The sequence below is a fragment of the Apis mellifera genome, linkage group LG9 (assembly GCF_003254395.2).
Source record: "Apis mellifera strain DH4 linkage group LG9, Amel_HAv3.1, whole genome shotgun sequence".
Classification (NCBI taxonomy): domain Eukaryota; kingdom Metazoa; phylum Arthropoda; class Insecta; order Hymenoptera; family Apidae; genus Apis; species Apis mellifera.
In genome coordinates, this window is record NC_037646.1 from 7,114,110 (window position 1) to 7,141,820 (window position 27,711).

At 33.8% G+C, this 27,711-nt stretch overlaps 1 long non-coding RNA gene across 1 annotated transcript in view; it reads left to right on the forward strand.

Moving 5' to 3' along the window:
- The window catches only part of LOC100577266, an 80,063-nt gene that overhangs the window by 36,982 nt on the left and 15,370 nt on the right, over positions 1-27,711 (forward strand). The window lies entirely within an intron of this gene.

Genomic DNA, 27,711 nt, shown 5'->3' on the forward strand with positions numbered 1-27,711 from the left:
TTGGCGGAAATAGCGTGTATCGACGTTGGGCGCGATTGAAGTTGAGGAAAGTTCCGTCTGGCCGATATTTAAGATGAACGGGAGGATTAACGAGCCGGAAAGATGGATCTGTCTACGAAGACAACGGACTTCCGGCTCCGGACTTGGAAGGTTTCGAAAGTGCGCCGTAACGAGTGATTCTTTGTTGGAAATTCGTTGGTAATTGGGCGGGAAGGAGATGGAGGATTTTTTTTCTTTTTTTTTTTTGTACATCTATTTGAAAAAGAAAGAAGGCGAGTAATCTTTCTTTCTCCATTTTCTATTTTATGTTCTCAAAATTTTTTAACGATGTAGATTTAAAAGTCACGTTTATGGTAATTGTTTTAAAATTGATTTGTATACTTTTGAAAATTGGAAAGATTTTTATGGTACAGAAACACAAGCAGTAATCCACCTTTCATTATAATAATCTTCGTTTAAATTCAAGAATCTTGTTGAAGAAGCTTGTTTATCGTTTCACAACTTCCCAAACGTGACTCGATTTTCAACAACTACTTCTTCTCAAGTATTAATGAAGTAGAAATTCCTACGAATCTCCATTAAAAACAAAAATTCGAAATTGTATCGCTACTCCATACTCCTCATTTCCAAGAAAACCTCCAATCCCCTCCCCCTCCAATACACGAAATTCCCTTTGCCCATTCCCGCGAAATATTCGCGAAAATTTCACGCTGAAAAATCGGGAATTTTAGAGGAACGACATGTGAACACGGGATACAAAGGATACACAAAGTGACGGGTGGGGGGAGAGGATAGTTTGACCTGCGATTTCGCGTAAGAGGGAAGGGGATCGCCGCCTCGGGGTGAGCGCGCGATTCGTGTCAATGAACACGGGCGATCCGCGTTTCGCCGACTCCGTCCAGCCGAAAAATCAAGTCGCTTCCGCTCGTGGCCGTGATTGGCTCAATCGTAGCCCGGCCGAGCTGTGCTACGTGACCCGTCCCGACCGAGCCAAGTTGCCGGAAGTTTGCGTAATCCGATAAACTCGGCCCACCCTCACCTGGCGCGGGTGGAAACAGCTTAACGAAACTTGCCGCGAAACTTATCCCCCGGGACCTGGACGATGCCTGGACATTGCAACTTTTGCCGTCGTTAACCTGATAATACGTCGGTTAATCACGGATGGTTAAACGGTTTATAACACGGTGTGTTTACATTTACGTCGTTGGAGGGAAGTGGGATACGCGATATTATATTTTATAGGCATTTGAGGAAATGGAATTTGGAGAAATGTGATTAATGTGTGATTCAATGATGTTTTGAGGTGTTCTTTGGTTCTTTGAAAGAGTTTTGTTGAACAGTTTTTTAGATTGGAGAGTGGAAAATTTTGGAAAAATATGATTTTATAATTTATAGGATATAGTTTTATAATAGGATAGGATGTAACGTTTCCACGTCGGTGATTATATATGGTATTTAAGGAATGTTTTGTACTGCTTTTTGATAAATTGGAGGAATATAGTTAGGTGTGATTCAATAAACATTATATTTTTCAGGTGTTTGTTCTTCAATTTTTTAGATTAGAGAATAGAAAATTTTGGAAAAATATGATTTTATAATTTATAGGATATAGTTTTATAATAGGATAGGATGTAACATTTCCACGTCGGTGATTATATATGGTATTTAAGGAATGTTTTGTACTATTTTTTGATAAATTGGAGGAATATAGTTAGGTGTGATTCAATAAACATTATATTTTTCAGGTGTTTGTTCTTCAATTTTTTAGATTAGAGAATAGAAAATTTTGGAAAAATATGATTTTATAATTTATAGGATATAGTTTTATAATAGGATAGGATGTAACGTTTCCTCAATAAAGGAATGATTATACATAATATTTAAGGATGGAATGTTTTACACTGTTTTTTTGATGAATTGGAGGAATGTAATTAGATGTGATTCAATGATATTTTTCAGGTGTTTATTCTTTGAAAGAGGGAAGATTGGCAGAAAAATTTTGTTGAACAATTTTTTACGTTGGAGAGTAAAAATTTTGGAAAAATATGATTTTATAATTTATAGGATATAGTTTTATAATAGGATGTAACATTTTCACGGTGGAAGAGTGATTATTGTATTTAAGGGTGGAATGTTTTATAATGTTTTTTTGATGAATTGGAGGAATATAATTAGGTGTGATTCAATGATATTTTTCAGGTGTTTGTTCTCCAATTTTTTAGATTGGACAGTGGAAAATTTTGGAAAAATATGATTTTATAATTTATAGGATATAGTTTTATAATAGGATAGGATATAACTCTTTCCACATCGATGGAAGAGTGATTATGGTATTTAAGGATGGAATGTTTTATACTGGTTTTTGATGAATTGGAGGAATATAATTAGATGTTTGTTCTCCAATTTTCTAGATTGGAGAGTAGAAAATTTTGGAAAAATATAACTTTATAATTTATATTGTAATTTGATGCAAGACATTGCAAGAAACATGATTATTCTATTCGAAAGAACAAACAAATTATCAACCTCCATTCACCCGATTTCTACTCTCTTCTCTCTCCCTCTCCTTTTCGCGTAACGAGGTCACTGTTATTCGCCCCAAAAAAGGAAGGGGGAGGGGAGGGGAGGGGTGGTCGAAACTTTCCATCCGCGAATAACTGTCCGGGCAATCTTTCCACTCCACCCTTTCTCCACTCCATAATATTATCAAGAAGTTTTCTCCCGCGAAATAACCGGCGGACGAAGTGGTGTGGGACGAAAGTGTCGGTGAAATAATAAAGAGAGAAGAAGCGCAGACGGTTGACAATCGGGGTCAAAAGCCGGCCTTAATAAAAATAAAACGCAAGATTCCAAGATTGAAACGATAGAAACCGCGAGACACGGGGAGACACAAGTTTATAATTGGAAGCTTGCCATCCTTCTTTTTTTTTTCTTTTTTTCATATCGATGCACGTTCATTGTTCGTTCTCTCTGTTGTCGCTTCTTCTTTCTTCTTTTTTTTCCTTCGAATTGAATCGAATTCGCGGCGTCGATGCGAAAATACGATTTGAAAAAAGATCTGAAACGCTGGTTGTTCGTCGAATAAAAATTATCCTAATTTGTTAAAATGGTTTCTAACTTGTCTCGTCGCTATTGAAATTGAAAATTATCGATATTTGTCGGAAATTAATTTTGAAAGAAGAATTTGTGATAACAATTCGTTCGAGCGTTCGGGGTCGAATGGAAGAATTAAATTGAATGATCGAGTAATCGGAGTGAAATCGCGACCACTCTCTGTCTTCTTCATTTTCGAACGATGAATTGGCAAATTTTCAAAATTTATTTCCAAAGATCGTGAAACATTTGCTGTTGGTTCGCGCCACCGTTCGGTTTTTACGCAGGCATCGATCAATAGTATAGCTGGGCTCAGCGGTTTTTCAAGAAGAAACCGGTAATTGTAATTTACATGGAATGAAAGATCGCAAAAAGCCACGGGTCGCGTATTACACGCGAGTAATTATCTTTGTAATTAAACGAGACACAAGAAGCGTGTAATTCAATACAAAAAAGTGATAAAAATCGATGATATTAATTTCGATTTCTGTCGATCGAGAGATTAAAATAGATTGGATTCTTTTTTGATTCACGGTGTATAATTCATCGGGGAGAGAAGTTAAATCATTTCATTCATATTTTGAGCGATTTAAACTCGTTTTTTATATTTTTGAAATTCTTCGCAAAAGAGACGGTTTTTTTTTCGAGGGGGAGGAGGCAGAAGAGCAATAACTGGTTTTTAGATGTATTTTACATCGCGATATATAACCCAACATACAAATAATATTTATACGTTTGCCCGAATAACTTGCACGGATACAAACGTTTCTGGGAATCGTTTGAAATGAAAAATATTTGGAAACAAGGTAGAAAATATTTCGTAAATATTTCCAGCCAATTTGTTTTTCAAAGCTTCCCTCTGCATCGAATCATATTATATTAAAAGTCAGGATTTCAATTTACAATTGGAGGAACAAAAAAAAATATAGATAAAATAATTAGAAGGTCGAGCGAAGAATTGTTTCAATTTTATTTTTCCAATTTTTCTAATTGCGTTGAGCCGCGTAAAATGAAATAATTGACGAACGGAATCGTGAAATTAAATGGTTAAACTGTAGTGGTAATAATTTAAAAAAAATAATATTCTACGAAAGAAAGAACTACCAATTTTTTTTTCTCTTTAAAATCAGACTCATATCAAAAATATAGAAACGAAAAGAAAATTCATCAACGCATGATTCAAAATATATGAATATTATATGAATATTAAAGAAGATCTCTAGATTTTTTTTATAAATACTCATAAATCGAGAATACACAAAATCCAAAACCGAATTCTTTTCCACCTTTCTTTCTTCGTTTATTAAAATAGGACTCATTCGCATCATCCTCGAACGAAATCGAAAAATTCGAATACACGAATTCGAATTCGATCGAAAGACAAATGTCTATATATATATATTAAACATATATTCAATAGTGAAAAATTCGAAGTAGGATCGAATAAACCGCGTAGATTTAAATTTTCCATAAATACATGAGCATCAACCGTGCAACATAACCGTATTACACATTGCACACGTAATGATAGAAAGATCAATCGGATGGTGGATTGTTCGATTCCATTCTAAAAGCCAGCTGCTCTCTTCAATCAAAATCGCGTTTCTCCCGTTCGAGGTGAACGAGAGGCGCCAAACGATCATTTATTCTGGAAACAACACTTTGGCCCTCAATTTGTGACGGCTGATGTCTAATGATTACCGGTCTCGTAATTGCGATTCCGCGATATATACCCGATCTCGATCATTGCAGCAAAATAAACACGCTTAAATTGCGGTTAGTAGGCGACTCTTAATTTCGTCGATTCGTCGCAAACGGATGATTAGAAACGATCAGACGATTGTTTAGATTTGTTTAGATTTGATTGTTTAGATTTGTTAAATTGCAGGCGTGCAATTTATTCCAGTTAATTTAATAATACGTGTTTCCTTCTGTAATGAGATTTAGATTCATCGGGGTATGGGTTTTTAATTTATGAATATGGGGATTGGATATTTTAACGCGCGTGGATATCGAAGTATTAATTTATAAGTTTAATATAACAGAGAAAAGGGGGAAGGATAAATTGATTCGATGATTTAATATTTCGTTGGGTAGTCGTTGAATGTATCGAGGTTTTAACGTATCGAGAGATTAATATCGATGATTATTTGCGTTCGGGAATTTCTAATCGAGAATTTCGATCGAAGAAAGGAAAAAAGGGGGAAGGGGAGGGGAAATATTTAATACGTATATAATAATTTTAATTAAACTTCGCGTATACGTGTACGGGAATAATGAAATGTCAAAAGTCAAAAGTAATAAATTAGTCATTCTCGTTTGTTTCCCGTATGTTTCTCTGAATTTAATTATTTTAATTTTTCGTGAATGAAATGTAATGTAACAAATAATGTATAGAGAATGAAATATTAGGGTGATTATTCTCCGGTTTAATGTGCTTTTCGAAATTTCATTTTGATATTTTTCTCGTGTAAAATCTCCGGTGTGTTTTCTATCCCTATGAAAATTTATTAGTGATTTTTAATCCTTTTGTTTTCATTGGATTGTTATATTCTGGAGATATCAAAGTCATCTGCTTAAACGATCGAATCTTTTTATTAATTTTTCAAAATTTTCATCTTACATGGAAATATCGCATGTTGAAAGGGGAAATATCGCAATTGAAAAAGATTAAAATAGAAAAATTGTGTTATTCGCGATTGAAAATTACGTTACTCGTGAAAATTTTTATCACGTATTTTCAGAATTTTATTTCAATTGATAGTATTTACAATTTATGAATTAAATTCTTTTCTTTTTCTTTTTATTACATTAAAATTTCTCCGTAACGCAAAGCTTTTTTTTTTTATTAGATAATAAAAAATGTCGGCCAATTTCTCCATAGATTTCTTTCTTTCTTCTCCATAGATTTAATTCTCGAATTCTCGGAAAAATAATAGAACGGCATGAAAAAGGGAAATCTCGCGAGAGGTGAGAGTGGGTTAAGCGAACAAAGAGCGATTTAATATGGAAAGAGGGGAGGATAAAAGAGAGAGGGGATACGCGTAAATAAACGTTTTTATTGGACGTAGATGAGATAATAACGTCTTCTTCTCGTATGTTTTCCAATATTTCTCGCGTTTATATCGCGAAAGCTGCTTACTTCAGAACCATCTTAAATGCAGACAAATTTATCCCTCGAACGTTTCAATTTGAATCACTAGAAGATACTCTTCCAATAGAATTTCCTTCAGTTTCATAAACGTAGATCGTTGAAATTTTTTTGCTCCACGACTTCACAACTTGATTTAAATGTGAATTTTCGATTTTGTCAGGCTTCAAAACGTGTAAAAAATTATTTTACATTCTATTTCTCACTTCTGATTTCTCAATATAAGAGAAATGGAAGAAAATAAGTTACAATCCAGCTTCTTCGACTAGAATCTCATTCAGATCATTTAATTCCTAAGCTTCCTAATAGCAAGAGAAACAGAATAAAAAAAACATACATCATCACAGAAGTAATAATAATTATCGACCAATAGCAACATTAAACTTCCAATTTCAAAAGAAAAAAAAATTCAAAAATTCAATTCCCTCGCGAAAAATCCAGTTTAAAGGAGGGAAAGTTCTCGAAATCGACGAAGCAATCAAAATTTCCCGAACGAGCTGATGGTAAACAAGTAGAACGCAACCTCGAACGATTCCTCCTCCACCACTTCCCAGATTATAGTTTTATTTATCCACGTAAATTTTGTCTCCGTATAATCTTCGTATTTCCTGAACGTTTCTCCTTCCAACATCCCCTTTCCTCTCCCCTCCCCCTCTCCCCTCGTTCGTAACATTTTTATCGCTGGCGCAAGATTCACGGCCGATGAAAATTCTTTTTTCCTTTTTTTCTTTCTTTTTTTTTTTCGCTGCCCGGCCATTACCGGAAGATTTGCTCGAGAAGGGCAATTAGAAGCGGAAAACACCGTCATCCCCTCGCTATTAAGCGCTTCCGCGTACAAACACGGGATGGTTTTAATTAAGCTCCGGAGATATACGCGATCCTGTACGAATTTACGCGTCCCTGTTTTCCTCGCACTGGATCGACCATTTCGTTTGTTCTGGGATAATGGAACGGTGAAGCTGTGGAGTATAGGAAAATTGGGGGTGGCGTGGGGAGGTTGAGTCATCATTTTTCTTGATTCCATTTTTTTTTTTTTCCTTTAAAATCTGTATTGAATTTATGCACTAGTTGGAAGAGGGGGAAGAGTACATTTCCGGTTTGCTTGGGAAGATCGAGGAAAATGGAGTATGTATGGGATGGCTCGTGAAAATTCAAGGGGAGTTTAAGTCATCGTTCTTTACGATTCGAATTTTTTCTTTCTTTTTTTCTAAATTTGTGTATACACTTATACACGCTTTTTTGTTCATTTTCAATTGGTGAAAATGAGAGCAACGAAGATTCAAGTGAAATTATAATTTATCGACAAGCATGATGAAATTAGAAGAAATATATTAAGGATATTAAGAAATTTTCTAATTCTTTATCAACTTTAGATTCGTATATATTTATAAAAATATCATTTTTATCGCGGGGTAGAAAAAAGTTATTGTCAGAAAGGAAAAATAAGAATCTTAGAAAATGGCTATCGAACCTTCGATTTCCTTCGTCCTTTTTTCTTTTCTTTTTTCTTTTTTCTTGTTTCTCCATTTCGACTGGGAAATTGGGCATCCCCTCGCGATACGATGGGAGGGGAGAATCGGTTCAAAAATAAATAGAAAGAGAGAGAGAGAGAGAGAAAAAAAGAAGAATCATCGGTGGTTATCGCGAAGAAAACTGTCTGGAAAGTAATTTCCGCGAAGGACGAGACGTAATGTAATCCCGAAGTTCCATCGCTGGTTTTATCGTACAGCGGTGTCATAAATAACGTTGGAAACGGACATTTTAAAAACTGACTCGCCACCACCCTGGAGAAATTGAAACGGAGCTGAGGATGAGAAGGAATCGAGCCATCCCCCGCACGTGTTTTTATTATTATAATATATCATTCGAAAGGGAGGCCTTAGGTTGCACGATTAATCACTAGAAGCTTCTTTTTCCCGATTCTCAGAATCTTTGAAGGTATTCTCTTTCGATTTTCTTCGAGAGGAAAAAAAAAGTGGAATGTTTATTTTTCTTAATTAAAATTTCGTCGATTTTAAAAAAAGATTCAACAAATTTTATTTATTATAACGTCACAAGTGAAGTAAGATTTATATTTAAAATAATATGACACTATTTAATATTGAAAATAATTGACTGTCAAAAGAATATTTATCATACGTATATTTTTTTTTATATTGCTCAAAAAGTTAAGTAAACTTAAATTTGAAAATTGTCTCTAAATAATCAGATTGTGTGACAATAATATAAAAGAATTATAAGCTTAGTTTTTATAGTTGCACCTATTATCACATAAAAAAAACATAAAGCAAATTTGTTATTGCTTCTTCAACTCGTTGCATGCAAGTTCTTCGAACTTTATCCTTAAAAAAGAACATTCTCAAAAATTTACCACCCTTAAAACACGTAACTCGTACCCCTGACTCCTCGTACGAGGCCTCGAATCCCCCTTTCCCTGTAATTTTAATCAAAATCAAGAAGAGAAGCAAAGAAATTCGCCAAGCTAATGGCTCGATAATAACGTCGTGATCCCCCGAGGAAATGGTTTGGTTTATTATGAAAATTACATCGTCCCCATTTTCTACAAATTTCAAGGGTACCAAAGTCACGGGAAAACAAGGGGGTGCGCGAAGGAAAGCATAAATTTGCAGCGCTAACGTTATTATGCGAGCACTCTGACAGGAAGACGGGCAAACTTTCGCCATTAATCGCCGCACCCCTCCCTCCCCGTCCCCTGGACGAGTAATTAATAATTGCCGAATCGCGCATTGCCGCCATTTCTCACCGGATCAGAGACAAATAGAGGATTTGTTTTTGCTTTGTTATCCCGGGAGAGGGGGAAATATTAAAGGCCTTCGTAGGAGAAGACTTACAAATTTTGGATTAGAATATTTCGTCGGGTGTAATTATAGATTTGTTTGAAAGATTTTAATTTTGAGATGGAAAAATTTGTGATTCTTCGTTTCGTTTGTTTCTTGTGCGCGGAAGGAATAAGAAATACGAGGATCTTTTTCGTTTTTAAATGAGAAGGAATTTGCTTATCCTTTATAAATAACATCATTTCAAAAACGTGGAAAAATTTGTAATTACTTTCCCAATTTATCTCCCTTATCGTCCTTTCTTTTCATTTTCTAATCAACAAATATGCCAACAAATATAATCCTTAAATCCAAATATATATAATGAACATGAAATTACTTAATCTTTTCTATTACTGTTTTTATATATGGGTTCCATTGTCAGGAAGAATCAGAGAAGAATTTGTTTGAAATACCGATCAATTCTTTCAATTAATCTCGTTCGATATCCTATTTTAATCGAAGAAAAGAAATTTAAAAAAATGGACGAAGAAAAATCGAGCAAAGAACCCATTCGTTCCAAGCTGAACGATTCCTCGACAGAATCTCTGGCTTCGGAATCGGTTTATCGCGAAAATTATCTCGTTTTCGCTAAATTCTCGAATCAAGTGGCGGTATAGCGTGATTTTCGTTGGTAATATCGCGGCCATGGATTTTGCATCGTTAACGAGGCAAGTGCGTATTTACAAAGGTATCGATGCGTTCCTGTCCATGCTAATTGGGCTATTACGCACCAACCTTCTGAGTGATTCTGAATGAAACAAGGATTTAGGCGATACGCGTCGCGATGAATTTCGCGAATTTCATGCTTTCGCCTCTTCGATCCTCTCCCTCCCTCCATCCCTCCTCTTCTCTCATCCCTCTATGTTTGTCGGGCTTGTTTGTTCACAACTCGTTCGGGAGAATTGCACGAATTTAAGCGGAACATTTAAGCGCATTATATCGGTTCAATTTCCGGCAAAGAAGGAATTTCAAGGGTTTGGACGAGTCATTTTTTTTTTTAAATAAATAGATAAACTTTTTATGGTGATAATTTGTTTCAATAATAAACAGAGCGTTTTTTTTTTGAATTTTGGATTTGATTCGATTTCGAGATTTTTTGAGAATTTATAATTAAATTTTTTTCATCTTAGGGGGTTGAAGGATTGGTAAATGATGATTCTTTTGGATTTGGGGTGAAATTTTTGTTATGAGTTTTTTTTTTTTTGGTATAGGTCAAGGATTGGGTAACAAGTATTTTTGATCGTGATTTATTTATATATAATCAGTGATGAAATTTTTATTGGTAAATTTTATCGAAAGGGAGATTCTTTTCATCTTTCGTCCCAAAATATGATATTCTCGTGAAAAAGTTATTTGAGAGATACCTCGATACGTATATTTTTAACTATTAATTTCGAAAAATATTTATCCCTTTAATATCACAAATAAAGTGAAAATGTACTTTTCGAATATTTTCCTGATTTTTTTTTTTTCATTCCAGTTTGATGCATCTCTTTATTTATTTATTTATTTTGAAATAAAAAGAGTAGGAATACAATTCAATTAATTTAATTAATAATTTCGTTTGCTTCAATATTTCGTTCTCACTTTTCTGAATAATGATACTATTTTATCATTCGTTTGATCCGAATGTTCACTGAAAAAGATTTACACGGTTCGTTTATTTTAACCGGTATTTTTCACGCTTTCCTCGCATTTATTTTCATCCCCGTTGTCAAAGAAATTCCCTATCTCGGATAAATCAGGACGCAAATAATAATATTGATGATGATGATGATGATAATAACAACAACAACAACAATAATAATAATAACAACAATAATAATAATAATAATAATAATAGCAATATAACTAGGTTATAATCCGGACATGTTTCTATTCAAAGGGTTATTATTACACAACAGAACGTTATTATGCAAATTTATTGCCTATTAATTACATCTCTATGCTGCGGTCACACAGACTGTTTCGTAATTGATTTAATTAAACAGTAATCTATTAACGGTTTGCGGTGCCAGCTTTGTGTGTAACTGACTTAGAATTATTAATAATAATGATAAAAAAAAAAGAAGAAGAATACAGTATTTATTTTCTGTATTCTAAATTGCTGTAAACTGTTATTTTAAATGGTTCAAAGAATAATCGTAAATTCGACAATAATTATTATTTTTATTAAATTGATTAAATTGATAACCATTGATATAAAGTGAGATGAATAAAAACAATTGATAAAATTGTTCGATTAAAATTATCTTGTTTTATTAAATTTTATTCCATTCTATAATTCATTCAATTTTATAATTGTGAATGATCATAGCATATATATATATATATATATATATATATATATATATATATATTTTCAACTCGTCAATTTTTTCAATACAATAAATTAATATTTTTCACGTAATTATTAAAAAAAAAATCATTTAAACAACTCGGTCAAAATTTTACAATCAAAATAAAAATACAAAAAAAATCCTCTCGCGTTCCACCCATTAAAACCAAAGTTAAACTCGAATTTTCTCTCAACCTCCGTATCGCGTCTCCATTATAATTAACAAAATTATCCGTATCACGGTGCGTTCATTTTTTCCTTTTTAGAAAAAGATCTATTTTTTTTTTTCTTTTTTTCCTTTTCCATCCCCATCGTCCCTCCAATTATCCACGGAATCCACTCATTCGCGCGTTTCGAATTATTCGTTAACCGGCTCCATTTTTCAAGATGGCGAGGGGAGAAGCGATTGTGGGAAGCGGTGCAATCAAAGAATTGGCGTTTTTTTTCATCGCGCGGTTTATCAAATTTTTATTCCCGAAAACCGGGCTTAATGCCACTCCGTTATTCCTCTGTGTACACGGGCTATTATTTTCCATCGATGACCAACCCCCGTTCAACAAAATGCACCGTTTGTCGATGCCAGTTATCTTTTATTCAAGTGGGAAAAACGAATCTCGCCTTTTAGGATTACGATACAATTGTCGTGGTGTATGTACCCCCCTCTCCCTCCTCCCTCCAGTTTAATCTCTTAAAAAATGGCCAGGTAGTCGTCTGAATAGTCGGTGATTAATCGTTTGGATCGGGCAAATACAGAACTTGCAACTCGTTCTCTCCCCAAGTTGTACCTACATCTGTGTTTTTTTTTTTTTAGATAGAAAAAATTTTCGAAGTTTGGAAATATTAATCGTTGAAACAAATACGTTATTATAATTTTTTTTGTTCTCGAGTGATATTGATATGGATACGAATATTGGGTTGTTTAGAAGTGTGATGGATATATTGTTATTAATGTTTTTTTTTTTGGGGGTTGAGGAAAATTTTTCGAATTTCACAGCAAAGAGCAAAGTTTTTTTCGTTTGCGAATAACGAGCACGAATGAATAACTAGGAGGAGATTGTTTTGTGCATGTAAAAATGACAATTAATAGTTGACAAGCAACGAAATATTTGTATGTATCCAAATATTACATCGTGTTTTCTCGTTTGAGCAGAAAAACTTTAAATCGCGTCAAAAGAGGAGATTACATCGGAAATTCTAATTTTAAAAAAGATAATGAAAGAGATATATATATAATTCTAATTACAACGAAATTATATATACGTGTATTCTTTATTTTTGCAATATGACGAATAATATCTTGCAAAGTGAGAATATTATTATTTCTACATTTTGCAAAATAAATTATTTATTCATAGCAAGAAAACATCGATACGCTCAATTTAATAATTTTTTTTATTTTCCTTCGCGATATAATTATAACTCTACGTTGACGAAGACATAAGATTAATTGTCAAAACGTGAGAATTCCGTTCAATCTGTTAGTGTATCCGCAAGCACACGTATATAATCCTCTTAAGGATATCAACCGACGCGCATCGTGCGACTCCAAAAAAGGAGAGAGAGTTTGTGCGTGGAATTTATAACAAGCGTTTGATAGCGAGAGATTTCCGTATCGCGGTATAACGTGATATTAACGTGTATTACACATCTTCTCAGGTAATCCTTTCATTGCGAAATAAGAGCAACTAAATAATTCAATATTACGATTAACGCGATATATTCTCAAAGAGAACATCCTCCACGAAGATGTTAATCTCTTCTTAAACATTATATATTATACTTATTTCTTTTTGATTCAATTTCAATATTGGAATTTATAAATCGAATTGAAGTAGTAGGATTGTTGTGAAATTATTATTAAAATTATTAAAATGAACTGATTAATCCTTTAACTGCGGGTATTGTTTATAAAAGTCTGAATAATACGAATACTTTTCTCAATATTTTGACGAACAATTTATAACAATTATAAATATCTCGGAAACCAATAAATATTTTGAATTCTGCGGCGATGAACACAGCCATATTCTAAGATTGTTATGATTTGATTTTAATATTTCTTTTTTTTTTTTTTGCGTTTAGAGCGATCGGTTGCGGGCTGAAAGTATTCGCAGTTGAAAGGTTAACGAGCATTATTATCATTTTCAGACGTTAGTTTGTTAGAGAAATGAAAATACGCAGAAAATAAATTATTCTTACCGTTGGAAACGATGCGTGTTCCAAGTTTCCAGCTTTTCGAAATAACCAATCCGCTTACGTATCTATCCCAACGTTATACGGCTAACAAGTTTCACCAACGATGGACCGGCAAATCCCTCGTCTGCGGGAGCAGATTAAATTCTTTTTAATCACTCTTCGTCCCCCCTCCCCCCTCGTCTTCCCAGCCCAATCTCAAGAGCTAATACCGCGGATCCAACTCGAAATTTAATGGCCTGCCAAACGAATAGCCGACAATCTGACAATCTCGCGAAACAATCCTGCGAAAATTCATCCGCATTGTGTTTCTTCCAATTTCCAATTTTCAAGTATACGAAATACTAGTCGATTTTTTCTAATCCTTCTCCATATATACTTATGCCTACATAAATATAGATACACCATAAGTTGCCATAAATTCTGAAATAAATTGCTTCCAATTGCGAGACCCTTTTCAATTCTGTATTCAAACGACTATATATTTATACTTGTGAGAGGGGAAAAAACACGCGCCTTGATGAGAAAATATCCTGTACACACACACATCTACACGTGGAAAAATATTATTACAAAAAAAATTATCTCCACTCTTGCATTTCCCTTCTCGATCATGTCCAACTATTCGATATTAAAGTCAACCCGTGCCAACAACCCCCTTCTCCATCCATCTTCGTTACTACGAAAATTTCCGGCCGCATTTTTCGTTCGTCCGCACCCTTGTTCGCGCAACAACCCTTTGTCCGTGACACGCACCGGACATTCGGCGAAATAGAGCGCCAACTAAGGGGGGAGGAGGGGAAGGAGGGCCTTCCTTCCCTTGCCGCGGACGAGGCAAGAAATTGCATTCTTCTTCCAAAAGGGGAAAGGGAGGGGAGGGTATTTCTTCCCGGAGAGAAGTTGGATGTTGTTCCCCCTCCCACTCGGCCTGCGGTTTCGTAAATTGCTTCCACGATAACTCAGCCGCGAGTTTCACCCGTTAGAAACGCCACAGGGAACTTCCCCTCTCCCCGTCGCTTCTCGGCCGATTGTAATTTATGCCAACCCTCTGCCCCCCCCCTCTCCTCCTCCGAGATCCGTGCGGTATTTTAACCACGCGATTACCGACCCGATTAGTCCACGTCCACCTTCGTCACTCGTGTTTTATACGAGTCTCGAGAATCGTTTCCGAAATGTATATATATTTTTTGATCAGGGATACAATCGATCGATGTCCATTTGGAGAAAGTTTTATTACGATGCTTGTGATCATCAGAAATAGAAGGAGGAAGATTGGAGAATTGTGATACGATTATCAAAATTTTGATAATCTTTGACTCGTATTAAGAAATCACAATTAACTTATCACGGTGTAATTATTTTTAGAATTCGTTCACAGAAATGAGTTTCAAATAAGGATATTGTGCAGCTCTGTTTTTACCAATAATTAAAGAATCTTTGGATAAATAATTTAATTTATATATATTATATATTATATTATTATTTATTATATTATTATATATTATATATTATATATTATACTCTGAAATAAATGGCGGGTATCAAATTGGCATCATTCGTCAGAAAACTCAAAAATCCATTATAATACGATTATCAAAATTTTGCCCATCTCTGACTCGTACTAAGAAATCACAATTAATTTTTCACGGTGTAATTATTTTTAGAATTCAAACACAGAAATGAGTTTCAAATAAGAATATTGTACAGCTTTGTTTTTAATAATTAAAGAATCTTTGAATAAATAATTTAATTTAATATTCTGAAATAAATGGCGGATATCAAATCACTTGGCATCAGAAAACTCAAAAATCCATTATGATACGATTACCAAAATTTTGCCCATCTCTGACTCGCCTTAAGAAATTACAATTAACTTATCACGGTGTAATTATTTTATTCGTTCACAAAAATAAGTTTCAAATAAGGATATTGTGCAGCTCTGTTTTTACCAATAATTAAAGAATCTTTGGATAAATAATTTAATTTAATACTCTGAAATAAATGGCGGGTATCAAATTGGCATCGTTCGTCAGAAAACTCAAAAATCCATCCGAAGGGAAGAGAATCGAATTTCGATTTCAACACCGAGCTTCTTGCGGGTCTTCAACGCCCTTGTTTCCAATGCGAGCGTCTATATCACGGATGCATCCACGGATGCAGACGCGTTAAAGGCGATACAGTGGGATCCTCTAGTTTCCGGCTTTCCGATTATCCGCCCAGTCCATTATCCTCGCTTTTCAATTATCTCGCTCACCGAGAGAAGTATTATAATATACCCGCCTATGTATATATAACTGACACACACTTTTGTCATTCTTGTCGTCGTATCTCGCGTTTGTACTCTTTTTATTCTTATATCTTTCTTTATTTAAATTTTCAGAAGACTTTACAAGACTTTCGATTGAAAAATATAATTTGTTTGTTGGTAAATGAAAAGATACATTTCCTGTTTCATTACTTCATTATTTATAATCGTGAAATATCTCGAAGAACTGGTAGTTATTTGGACAATCGTTAGACTAAATGGTTAGGAATTTGTTTAGAATACACGGCTGTTGAATATTCCTCTTAATCCTCGAAATTTAATCGGAGAGATAAATTCTATCAAAGATCCTTTAAGATGAATCCTGCTAAAAATTCGAGTATCAAAGATGTCGATGTTACGTAAATTGATGATCTCTGGCAAGTTAATAATTTCCATTTTCGAGTATCTTCTCTTCTCCGATCCTTCTTCTTTAATTTCTCGAACGATTCTGATGAAAGAAGGATATAAAGAGGAGTGATAATATTCTACGAAGGGAGAGCGGGAAGAGAGGGCTCTTTCGAAATTTTCATTTGCATACGCGTGAAAAATGTTTTCACGCAAGAAAGTATTGCCAAGTATTATATAAGATTAGATAGTTTTAAGACGCCTCTCTACGCCCAAGCGGAGGTGGATGGATCTAGATTTAATCGGTTTATTTCGGCCTCGATTAGCCTCGTTTAATCGGGGCTCGTTGGCCTGTATCCCTCGGGAAACGCTACATCCATCGACTTCCGGTCGACGAGGTCCTCGCCGTTACTTTCACTCGGCTGCCCCCGTCGATCGATCGTGGATAAAAATTAGAAAATTTCGAATCGTATGGAGTTCAGTGAAAAATAAATATTCGAAATTGATGAGAGAAAGAGAGACGGAGAGATTGATAACATTTTGATCTCTTTAAATGTAATGTTAAGAAATGTATGTTTTAAAGTATCGTATTATCATCCGTAATAATAGTTGTACATATAAATTTTTTTTTAAACGTAGCAATATATTTTTGATCTTCATCGTCTATTTTCCTTGTTCGAATATAGATATCCTATTAATTATATTATACAATATGCAAATAAATTATTATCGAGTTAAAATTTAATCGTTGAAACGAAATGAATATTTCTAAAAAAAAATTACTTATTTCTCTAACAAACATAAAGAAAAGTAACGAAGTAATTTCTAGAAAGGAAAAAAGAAAAGGCAATCTTCGAAATCGCAATTTCTTTCAAAGTTAACACTTTAATAAAGGCGGGCGTCGAGTTGAGGGAAGTTTCATTCGCGGTCACATTTTCGTGGGTCCATGGCGCGTTCGCTTCAGTTCGTCGATTCTTCGACCAAGTTTTCCCCGCGTATTCTCGCCACGTGATTCTATCCTTCTCTCTCGCGTTCCCCTCCTCCCCCGTTTAACCTTTCCCCTTTCGTCCTCAAAGAGGAGCCAACACCGCGAACAACCGAGTATTTACGAAAACTGTCCGACTTCGCGAGATTCTAACGAGATGGAATTTATGCGCGAATTGGCGAGGAAATGATAAATATTGACACGAAGCAACCTGGCTTCCTTACGTGTGAACAAACGATGTTGAATTTAGAAACATGAGTGAAATTGTTTTATTTTTTATTTTTGTCGTGGAAATTGTGGACCAGAAATAAATAAATCATTTTTTTTCTATAAATACATTGTATAATTTGCATAAACTGTATAATATCGATATACCATCGCCATCTCCAAAATTCAAACTCTGAAGAAACGATGATACAAAGGATGCTGATTTTATTTTTTGAATTATTATTGTGGAAATTCTTGGATCGATATCTTTCTTAAAAAAAAATTTTTTTCCACTGAAACAAACAATAAGTAAGCTCAGGACATTTTAAAACCTCAACATCTCAACAAATATCCTCTCAAAATTTTCTCTCTCCCTCCTTCCCCTCCTTAATACACGAATCCTCTCCCTTTAAACTTCTTATATATAATAATTCCAAAAAAACCTGCACAAGAACCTTAATCCTTCGACAAAAAACAAATTGGTTCAAGCAACCGTGATAAAATCGACACCGGATAAGAAAAAACTCTGTGTCTTCTCGATTCGTTCGCACCTGAATCACCACCCCTTCGTTATCACCCGATCCTCCCCTCCCTCTTCTGCTCGAATCCTCGAGAATTGTTAACTTTTTCTCTCCGAAACACGCGAAGAGGAAAAACTCGTCGCTTCACAGCGTCGTTTCCAACGAAAGAGGAACCCTGTTTATTCGCGGACGCGATTATTCGACGAGAATCGTTCATTAACGGTGAAACGTCGCTGTTTACCACGGCCGGCAATTAACTTTTGGCAATGATAAATGTTTGCCGACCAATGGCGTCGGTCAAGTGGTGCGTTTCAATCGGGGGGGAAGAGGGAGGATGGCGAATTTGAGAGGTGGAAGATGGTTGTTTGAGCTGAGTTTTACTGTAAACGGTTCGTCGCCTGTTTCGGGGTGGAGTGCGTTTCGCGGTTTGCTTTTGTTGTTCATTTTTTTTCCAGGAAAGGGTTTGTTTTAATTGTAAGCTACTTGTAAGTAGTTTTCGAGAGAGTTTATTAGTTTGTTATATTACCTGTTTATAAATTTGTTCTTTTGTTAATTTAAAATAAAATTTAATTGTAAAATGTTGTAGGTCTAAATCTGTTGTTGCGAACGGATAATTGGGATTGAAATAGCGTTATAGAAGTAATTAATTGTATTTAATTGCGCGAATAGAAATCAATATTAATTTTGTCTAAAGAGAGAGTATTATACATTTTAGTATAATCATGGAGAAATTTGGAAACCGCTCAATTCGATTGATAGTTTTAGCAATCTTTGATAGTTGAATTTTTGAGAAATATAGCTGATTATATGTAAATAGATTGAATATTTAAGAAATATTTTACGATTACTAAAATAAATTACAAATTCATTTCATTTTTTAAAATAATCAATCGATATACACGAACAACAAAAGAATCTGACAATTTAATCTTTTAATCGTACAATTTATATTATTTAATTACTTTTCGTTTTATTATTATATTTTCACAATGCAATACTCCGTGAAAATATAAATTGTTTTTCCACGAAAATTAACGAAACACAATGCATTCGTGCGTTGCATTGAATTCAAGCGGAGGAAAAATTTCGCGGTCTCGTAGCATTTCGTGGAAGTAAAACCGCGCGGATTCCGCGAAGAATGTTGGCGGAATTCTAATGGGATTATTAAAGCCGTTCCGATTGAAAAAAAAAAAAAAAGAAAAAAAAAGAAAAAAGGACTGTTTCGTAGAAGCTCGCTTTCATGAACTCGAGGGATATTACTAGGAAGATGATAGCAGTCGAGCGGCGGCCATTAGCTTCTTTAACAAGAAAAAGCTGATAAAAAAGTATCGTCCCAAAGATACCTCGATTTTCTCCCACACTAATTGGAATTTAATTTTTTCACCTGCTGTTGGAAACGTTTATTCATACTGAAATCGAACGATTAGATGAAAAGTTTGTTCTGTTCGTGAAGAGAATTGCACAAGAGTTGAAGATTTCGTTCGAAATTTTAATTTCAATAATCTGAATTTTCCACATTTTGGCTTCGAATCCTGGACGTGAAATCTCAATTTCTCGATCTTTGGGAAACTCGAGCTGGACTACGCACTGCAAACTTTGATTCATAAAAATTTCGACTCTGCCATTTTCAATCCTGCACTCAGCTTTTAATCCTTATATTATCCTGAATTTTTCTAAAGCTTCTCGACATTACTTCTTCTAATCCACAACAATAATTCACGAAATTAAAAACATTTTACAACACCAAAAAGAATAAAAATTTCGTTCCTCCATTATTTGAAATTCTCGTGCGTTAAAAAATCTTGTTAGAAGAGAGATTTATTAAAAGAAGGATTAGAAACTTACCACTATTTTGCAAAGAAGTAATTGTGCATAAATTACCTTATCTCGTCATCCTCGACAAATTAACCGACACTTTTCATCGTTTTTTTTTCCTCTTTAAAATTCCTTCCCACCCTAATTATCGATTCCACCATTCGAATTCGGATATAATTCTCTCAGCGAAGACAAATTTTCCAAAGTTTCTTCGCAAAGGAGGGGATGTTATCTCTTTACACCCGCGCGAACATCGTGGATATCTTTCGAAGCTTTTATCGTTTTCCAAGACGAGTCCAAGAATCGACGTCTCGTTCGACTCGCGGTGAGAATTTGAATTAAAGTGGAGAGCGTAATGGCGGCGGCATATTATTGGGTATTGTAATCTCTGGCTGTTCGAATATCACGATATCTTGGAAACTTGTTGGCGGACACGAGATCGAAGATGGAGTGGAATAATTCTTGAAACGGTACGTCTCCTATGTTTCCTAGCTTTTGCAAATAGAGAATTGTGAAATGTGGAGTGAAAAGATTAGATTATAATTAATATAATCTAAATATAAAATAAATAATATAAAAAAAAATATATAAAAAGAATAATTGGGAAAAATTATTGTGGAATGACGAGTGGAAATTTGAAAGAAGAATATGTTGTAGATTAAAGATTGTTGTGAAATTGAGGTTAAATTTTTAAAGGGAGGAAAGAAATGGAGGAGGAATGAAAAATGTGATGTCGCGAAATGTGTGAAATTGAAACAATGAAACAATGAATGGATGATTGTAAACATTTGAAAGTAATGGAGATATAATGATGCTGCAACGCGTGAAATTGGAATGAATTTTTGAAAGTGAAAATAATAAGGAGGGATGAAAAATGAGAAAATAGAACGGATGAAATTGGAAATAAAACGAAGCGATTGTTTAACCAGTATTAATTTTGTTTCATTTATATAAAAGAAAATACATTTGTTCTCAACTTTAATATAACTTATGTGTGTATTCTTGACTGTTTATCAACTTCTATGAGGCGACGTTAATACAAAAGTATTAAAAGTCAAACATCCTGAGTTACCACTTTTAATAAGAATACAATTTATTCGAGGGATACAATTTATTCGAGCGTGAAACAACTTTCTCTAAATGGAATGAAATATATTTAAATGCAAATAGGAAAAAGTATTTCCATTACATTCTATCGAATAAATTTAAAGAATTATTAAGAAATATCGATCAAGAATTTTTGACAATCAAGACACTTTTATCGACTAATCTTCTTTTCTCAAAAGGAAATTGATTTGTTCAATTTCTTGCAAAAAATCGTGGAAATACATTTTTCATTTATATCCTCGTAACTTACATCTTGCAAACATTTAATTCCAACCTTCCTAATAATAAAAATAGAATCCCTGCACGACGACGAAATTCCATTGTATCTCGACACCGCGCAACAAAAGAATCACGGCATTATATCCTCCATAAGGCTCATCCTTCTATCTCAGTGGTTCTTAACTTCTTCCAAGAAACGCTATCGATCAATAACAACAACAAGAGTATAACATGATATAATATATTCCCACGACTCTTAATTCTTATTCCAAACACGGATCGTTATTCCATATACGATATTATATTTTCCAATTTTCAAGGATCAATCATTATATCAAAATCATTATTCTATAATAAAATACGACGATTGGAAAAGTAACTAGTTAAAAATCTCAAATAAACTTACTTCACAAGTAATCATTTATTAAAACACTTGTATAAACATTTAAGATTTCAGATTAATATACTCGATTACAATTATTTTTATCGTTTCGAAAAATATTACTCTGCGAGTAATATCTTTAATTATTAAATTTTCACCCAAATATATCGAATTGAAAAGTAATGTAACATGAATATAATTTATACTTCTGTCAGAAAAAAAAAGAAATTAATTTCCAAAATTATACACAAAAACCATGTTCGGTGTATTATTAAGCGTGGCGAGAAAAATCCAAGAACTACTGCCCCTCCCCTCCCCTCAATCCACTCTTCCTTCGACAAATCTCGCGGTCGTAGCTCAGGGAATCGCGCGAACCTAATTTCGCGGGTATTGAGGCTCAATCGAGAGGAAGATTTGCTCCTCGGGCGGAAATAAAGTATGTGCCGAAGCCAGAGGAGGTTGGATAAACCGTGGACGGATGTTTTTGTTGCATCCACCGGGTGCGTTCGTTCGGCCGCCTATCGCGTTTCAACGAGAGCCAAAGGGGTGAAACGACAGCTTAGGGGTAGGGCGGGGACAAAAGGAGCTGCTCGGTTGTTTTCACGGTGCGCGCCGTCCTCCTTTAGCCGGTGTGAAAGGGTAGAAGTGACGTCTTCACCCGCCTGTTTCCACGTGAAATAGTCGTTTGTTCGTCCCTTGCTTCGCGAGGCGACCATGAATGGGGGCGGGTGGATGGGATTGCGAATGGTATTGAAGGATTTACGGCGATAATGGGGATTTCGTGGGGACTCCGTTTCGCGAGTGGATACGTCTCTTTTCTTTTCTTTTTTTTTTTCTTCTGCCTTCTCTTTTTTCATAAGAATTTTCTAAATATTGGAAATTAGAAATATGGACGAAGGAATGTTTGAAATTTTAAATTTTGTTTTAGGGGATGTTTTATATATTTTTGTTCGTTTGAAATTTGGATAGAGATTAGAGATGTGAAGAGGAGGAATATTAAATATTTATAATTTTTCAACAATGTATTCTTTGAATTTTGAGTAATAAAAATTAAAAATAAGTGAATAGTTAGGAGTGTAAGAATTTAAGAATATATTTATGTAATACAATTTTTTGAAATTAAAAATGTGAGGAGAATAAAATGATAAAAAATGATTAACGAAATCCAAATGCAATGATTCATCTTCAATTTTATCCTCAATCAATTTTTTGTCTTTTTAACTTTAGATTTTTAAGTAACGAATTTTCTCTTTGTATCTTTTACACGTGATCCCATCATTGCAATTAGTTTGAAGTGCAAATAAAAAATGTTTTAATCTAAGAAACTGATGAGGGATACAAAGGATTGAAGTTGTTATTTCACAAAACTAACGATTGACAGAGGATTAAAAGAATATTTCGTTTGAAATTTCACTTCGCGATACGTGATCCCTTTGTTTCGATGCCTTTGAAATTTCATACCAGTAAGAAACATGGTTACAAAGTATTATGGGAAAAGAAAAATTTAGATACGCGTGTAAAATCAAAATTTCGAAATATTTTTAATATCAACATTCCCCGATTTCGATACTTTTAATAATTCAATTCATTCGTCAACATCATGTTAAAAATATATCGATTAACATTGCATCAATATTTCATGAATTATTAAAATTTACAACGCAATTTATATTCGAAATATCACTCGATTCTTATCATTGCGAAATTCCAATTAATTGATTCGAACAGAATTCGTATCACATCTCATTCTCAATTTTTATTCACCAAATTTCGTCACTTTCCTTCTTCTTTTTCGTATTTTTGTTCCCTCCTTCGTTCGAAAACTTCATTATCCCCCCACTTTGTCGAAAGAAAAGGACCTTCGTTTTTATCGAAATTTATCGCGCACAGCCTTATTATCGACCCCCCCCCCCCCCATCTCAATTTAATGGAATCGGACGTTAAAAGTCAGACAGGTTGAGTTACGGAATTTAATAAGCATTCGGGCACGTAATACGCGTTTATTTGAGTGAACGCCGATCGTCGTAAATAAAGAAAAGAAAAAAAGGAAAAAAGAAAAAAGCAAAAGAAAAAGTGGGGAGAAGAAAATTGTAAGTTAAGCGCACGGTTTACATTTAAGAATGAGAATTTATAGTCTTCCAAGGGAGAGATCGCATTTTTATCAGAGATATTGGAGCTCTTGTGAGGGAAGAAATTGCGCAAAGAATAGTGTTTTCCTTGATATACGATGTATGTATATATTATTCTAATATTTTTTTTTTTACTTTTATTTTTTAAATTTAAAAGATATATACGCTTGGAAAACTTTTGTCCAAAGATGAATGGTTAAGGTTAAATCTTTTTATTAATTATTCAATTCTTTATTGAGTATTGTTAAACAATTCTCAATAAGAACGAAACTTTTTATATTTATATTCGTAAAATTTATTTAAAACGAAACGCGTGTTGTATTAGCTTGATGCGCAAACATTGTACGTCCACCTTTAATATTTAAAAAAAAAAAAGAAAAAAAACAGTGTTTAAAGATTCAATGATACGTGTATATATAAAGGGACACGGTAAAAAAGAGAAATATAATTTTGACAAATTGATGCACAAGTAGATACAAATTTTTGCGTATAACGCAAGAAACGGTAAACACTAATATTTGCCTCGCATAAAAATACAGACTTTTTACAAGAAATGGACGCGTGAAAATTTGTGCAATAAATATGCGTTTGAAACGAAAATTACACGATAAGGAAAATAAACACATTCAACAATAATGTGTAACGCGCCAATTCGTAATTTTATAATATTGATCCGTCGTGTCAAAAATTATTGCACAAAGGCGAAATCAAATGTCGAATTACTCTCGAAAAACACAATTAAACCCTCCCCTCCCAACGTAATAAACCATCGACACGCACCAAAAACATAAACAATTTAACAATATCTATTTACAATATCGATATCCACGTCACGATTTCAACGTACTTGAAAAACGAGTAAACGAAATGGTGTCAAGCCGATGATTGCTCTCGACCATACTCGAAGAACTCGTGACCGTGAGCATAAACCGTTGCTTAAACCGGCTAATTAGAAAAAAAATGAAATTCACAAACCATCGTGATCGTGGAAAGGGATGACGTCGAATATTTCGTTCGAGAAAAGAACGATGTTTCTCGGCTCGGCTACGTATCTGGGCCGGGTTTCACGGTACTTAAGTCAAGTAGGTGAAGAAAGAGAGATAGAGAGAGAAATGTCGAAAAAAAAGAAAGAAAGAAGGGAAGAGGGAGAGAGGTCTCACGGCAGGATGGAAGAAAGTTTGACATTTACGAGAGGGGGAGAAGGGAGGGGGAATTTTAAAATTCACGCCAGGGAGAATATGAATGTTTAATGTCCAGAATGGGATGAATAAAGCGGGGTGGTGGCCGAAAAGAACGTGAGAGCAATTTGATTTTTCTTGTAACGGAGTTTCCAAGCGTGTAAAGCTTGGGCCGCTGTGTTGTTGACCGATTTGCATAAATCTGAACGGGACGTCAGGTCGTGATATGATGTTTGTTGCGAATTGACAATTGATTAAGGAATGAATTTGCATTATTTCTCGAACAAGAAATAAACGATAAGTGAATAATTTTTGTGAGAAATTGTTTTGAATTAGATATAATAATTAGATGTTTTTGAATTTAGGAATATTTTGATTTGGAAGAAGGAAGAGAGAGAGAGAGAGAGAGTGAAAATTGTGAAATGTAAAAACGTTAGATTTAGATTATCTATAATGTTAATTTTTAATTTTGTTATAGTTTTCTTTCTATTATTATTTTAATTAAGTGTTTCAAACGTTTCGATCGAAATATATTGGAGAAAATTTATCGAATCGTTCAATAATTTGTCGGCGATTTAAATTTTTTTTTTTTGCAGTTTATATATTTAAAGGATTGTTTAGGAATTTTTGCAATATAGATACATTATTTTAAACAATACAACAATATTTATATTATGACACGTGTACATGTGATATTTATTCATTTATTTATCAGTGAAATATTGTTTTCCACGGGATACAAAAATGGGACACAAACATGCACGAAATGAACGTATAAATTGTACCCAGTATACCCAGGGAAATACAAACATAGTCCCACGGAAGGGAGTTATATTAAAAAGCACGAAATAAAAAAAAAAAAAAAAAAAAAAAAAAAAACAACCAGGAAAAACATAGGAAGTTTGATTATCGTTATTCGAAAAATATTTTTTATCGTTTCATAATCTGAATTTACAATTCCTGTTGCTATAAAAATTATTGCAGTTAAAATTCAAAGTTTCGTCACCGTTGAAAACAAAATCGCTAAGGGGATTGAGAGCTATATATATATACCGAAAAAAAATACATTCTTCAAATATTTTGAAAACTGGGGGAAAAAAATGTATCGTGTCCCATAGAGATTACGACGAGAAAATAAATATGGATGAGCCCAGAGATTCTTCAAATAAATAACATACAAAATTGCAACTATTTACAACTATTTAAAGTTAAAATTTTCTTTTTTCTTTTTTTTTTTTTTTTTCTTTTATAAAATATTTTTTATCGTGAATACATTGTGCAAATATTTTGAAAATTGGAAAATAAATTTGTTATGTTTCATAGATATTACTGACAAATTAACAAATAAAAGGAATTTCATTTTGTAATTTCATAGTTTCCACAGTACTTTTTAAAAAGTAATTTTCCAAAGATCACCATTAAAATTAAATTTCCTTCCAACCATTTCAAATATAATTTTAAATACATTTCTACAAATATTTCGGAAACGAATCTCTTACATTCCAAGATTGCTTATCGAATAGAATAATCTGGCAATTTTTGCACATTATATTGATACAATTTTCCACAAAAGTAATTTTCTTTAAAGTTAAAAAATTTCTTTCCACCTTTTTCAAATCAATAAAATGAATAATAAGGCAAGGAAGGAGAAGGTAATGGAAGAATCGTTAATTCGGCGACGATTAAACGAGGACAATGATCAGTTGGATGGACAGAAGGACGATGGAATATCCAGAGGGAGAGAGGACACGGCACGTGCGTTTCGCAGGGGCATCGATGTTAGAGATGGAGGCCCGTTGCTTGGATCGTTGAAAATAATTAATCGGCACGTCCGATTGGGAAGGAAGTTCCATGAAAATCGGCGGATCCGTGGAAGGCGGTTTAAAGAGGTTTAAAGAGAGAGAATGGATTTATTCGGCGTGAAATTAATCGGTGGAACAGCCGGGGAAAAGTAGGATTTATTTAGCATCCGGTTGATTCGTTCTAAGGCTCTTACCGGAGGAACAAGGAGGGAAGAAACAAGAGGATTGCTTTGTGTATTGGCAGTTTTATATATATATATATTATTGGTTCTCTCGAGATATGGTTACTTATTGAGACGTTTCGTTTTTAAGATTAATTTATGAGACTTAATATAGGATATTATTTGAAAAGATCATTTTAGAACGAATTCGAGCAGGAAGAAGGGGATGAAATGGAAAAATTAACAAAATAAATTTTTTTCCCCGGTTAAAAAGAAAATTTCTTCGAAGAATGAGGAGAAAAAATTATCTTATTTTTATTATTCATGTCGATTTGACTTTTTGTTTATAAAAAAAAAATCACAATTACTTTCAAATTATTCACAGACAAATAATCGAGGATAAATAATTATGGACGAATAATGGAAGATTGTTTTCCAAATGTTTTCTTTGATATATTTTTAATAAAACGTTGTAAAACTGTATAATTAATATCTTGTTTTCGTCCGGCCAGCATAGAAATTTAACTTTCTATACTCGGCCGGTGTACCGAAAAGAGCAACCGTGTTCAATTGGATTACTACTAACTGCTACTTAATTACACGCAACGGTAATTTACGAGGCAACTTAATTAGGACTATCCACCGTTTCGAGTTTCATCGGATCTGTCCTCCTATATAAGGTTAATTTCCATAAATTAAATCACCCTCTGAATCTCTTATCTCGTATCGTAAAATTATTTTCATTGGCAGGAATCAAATCGCTACTGTTCTATGAAGAATAATAATAGTCGTGTAAATTAAAAAAAAAAATTGAATTAAAATTTTATTTTAAAGCATTTTGATTATCGTTTCGAATCGTCTCATCGTGTTTCGTCATTTTTCAATCAAGTACGAATAGAAATAAAATTTTATTTACGATAATTATTCCTGGATTACCCAT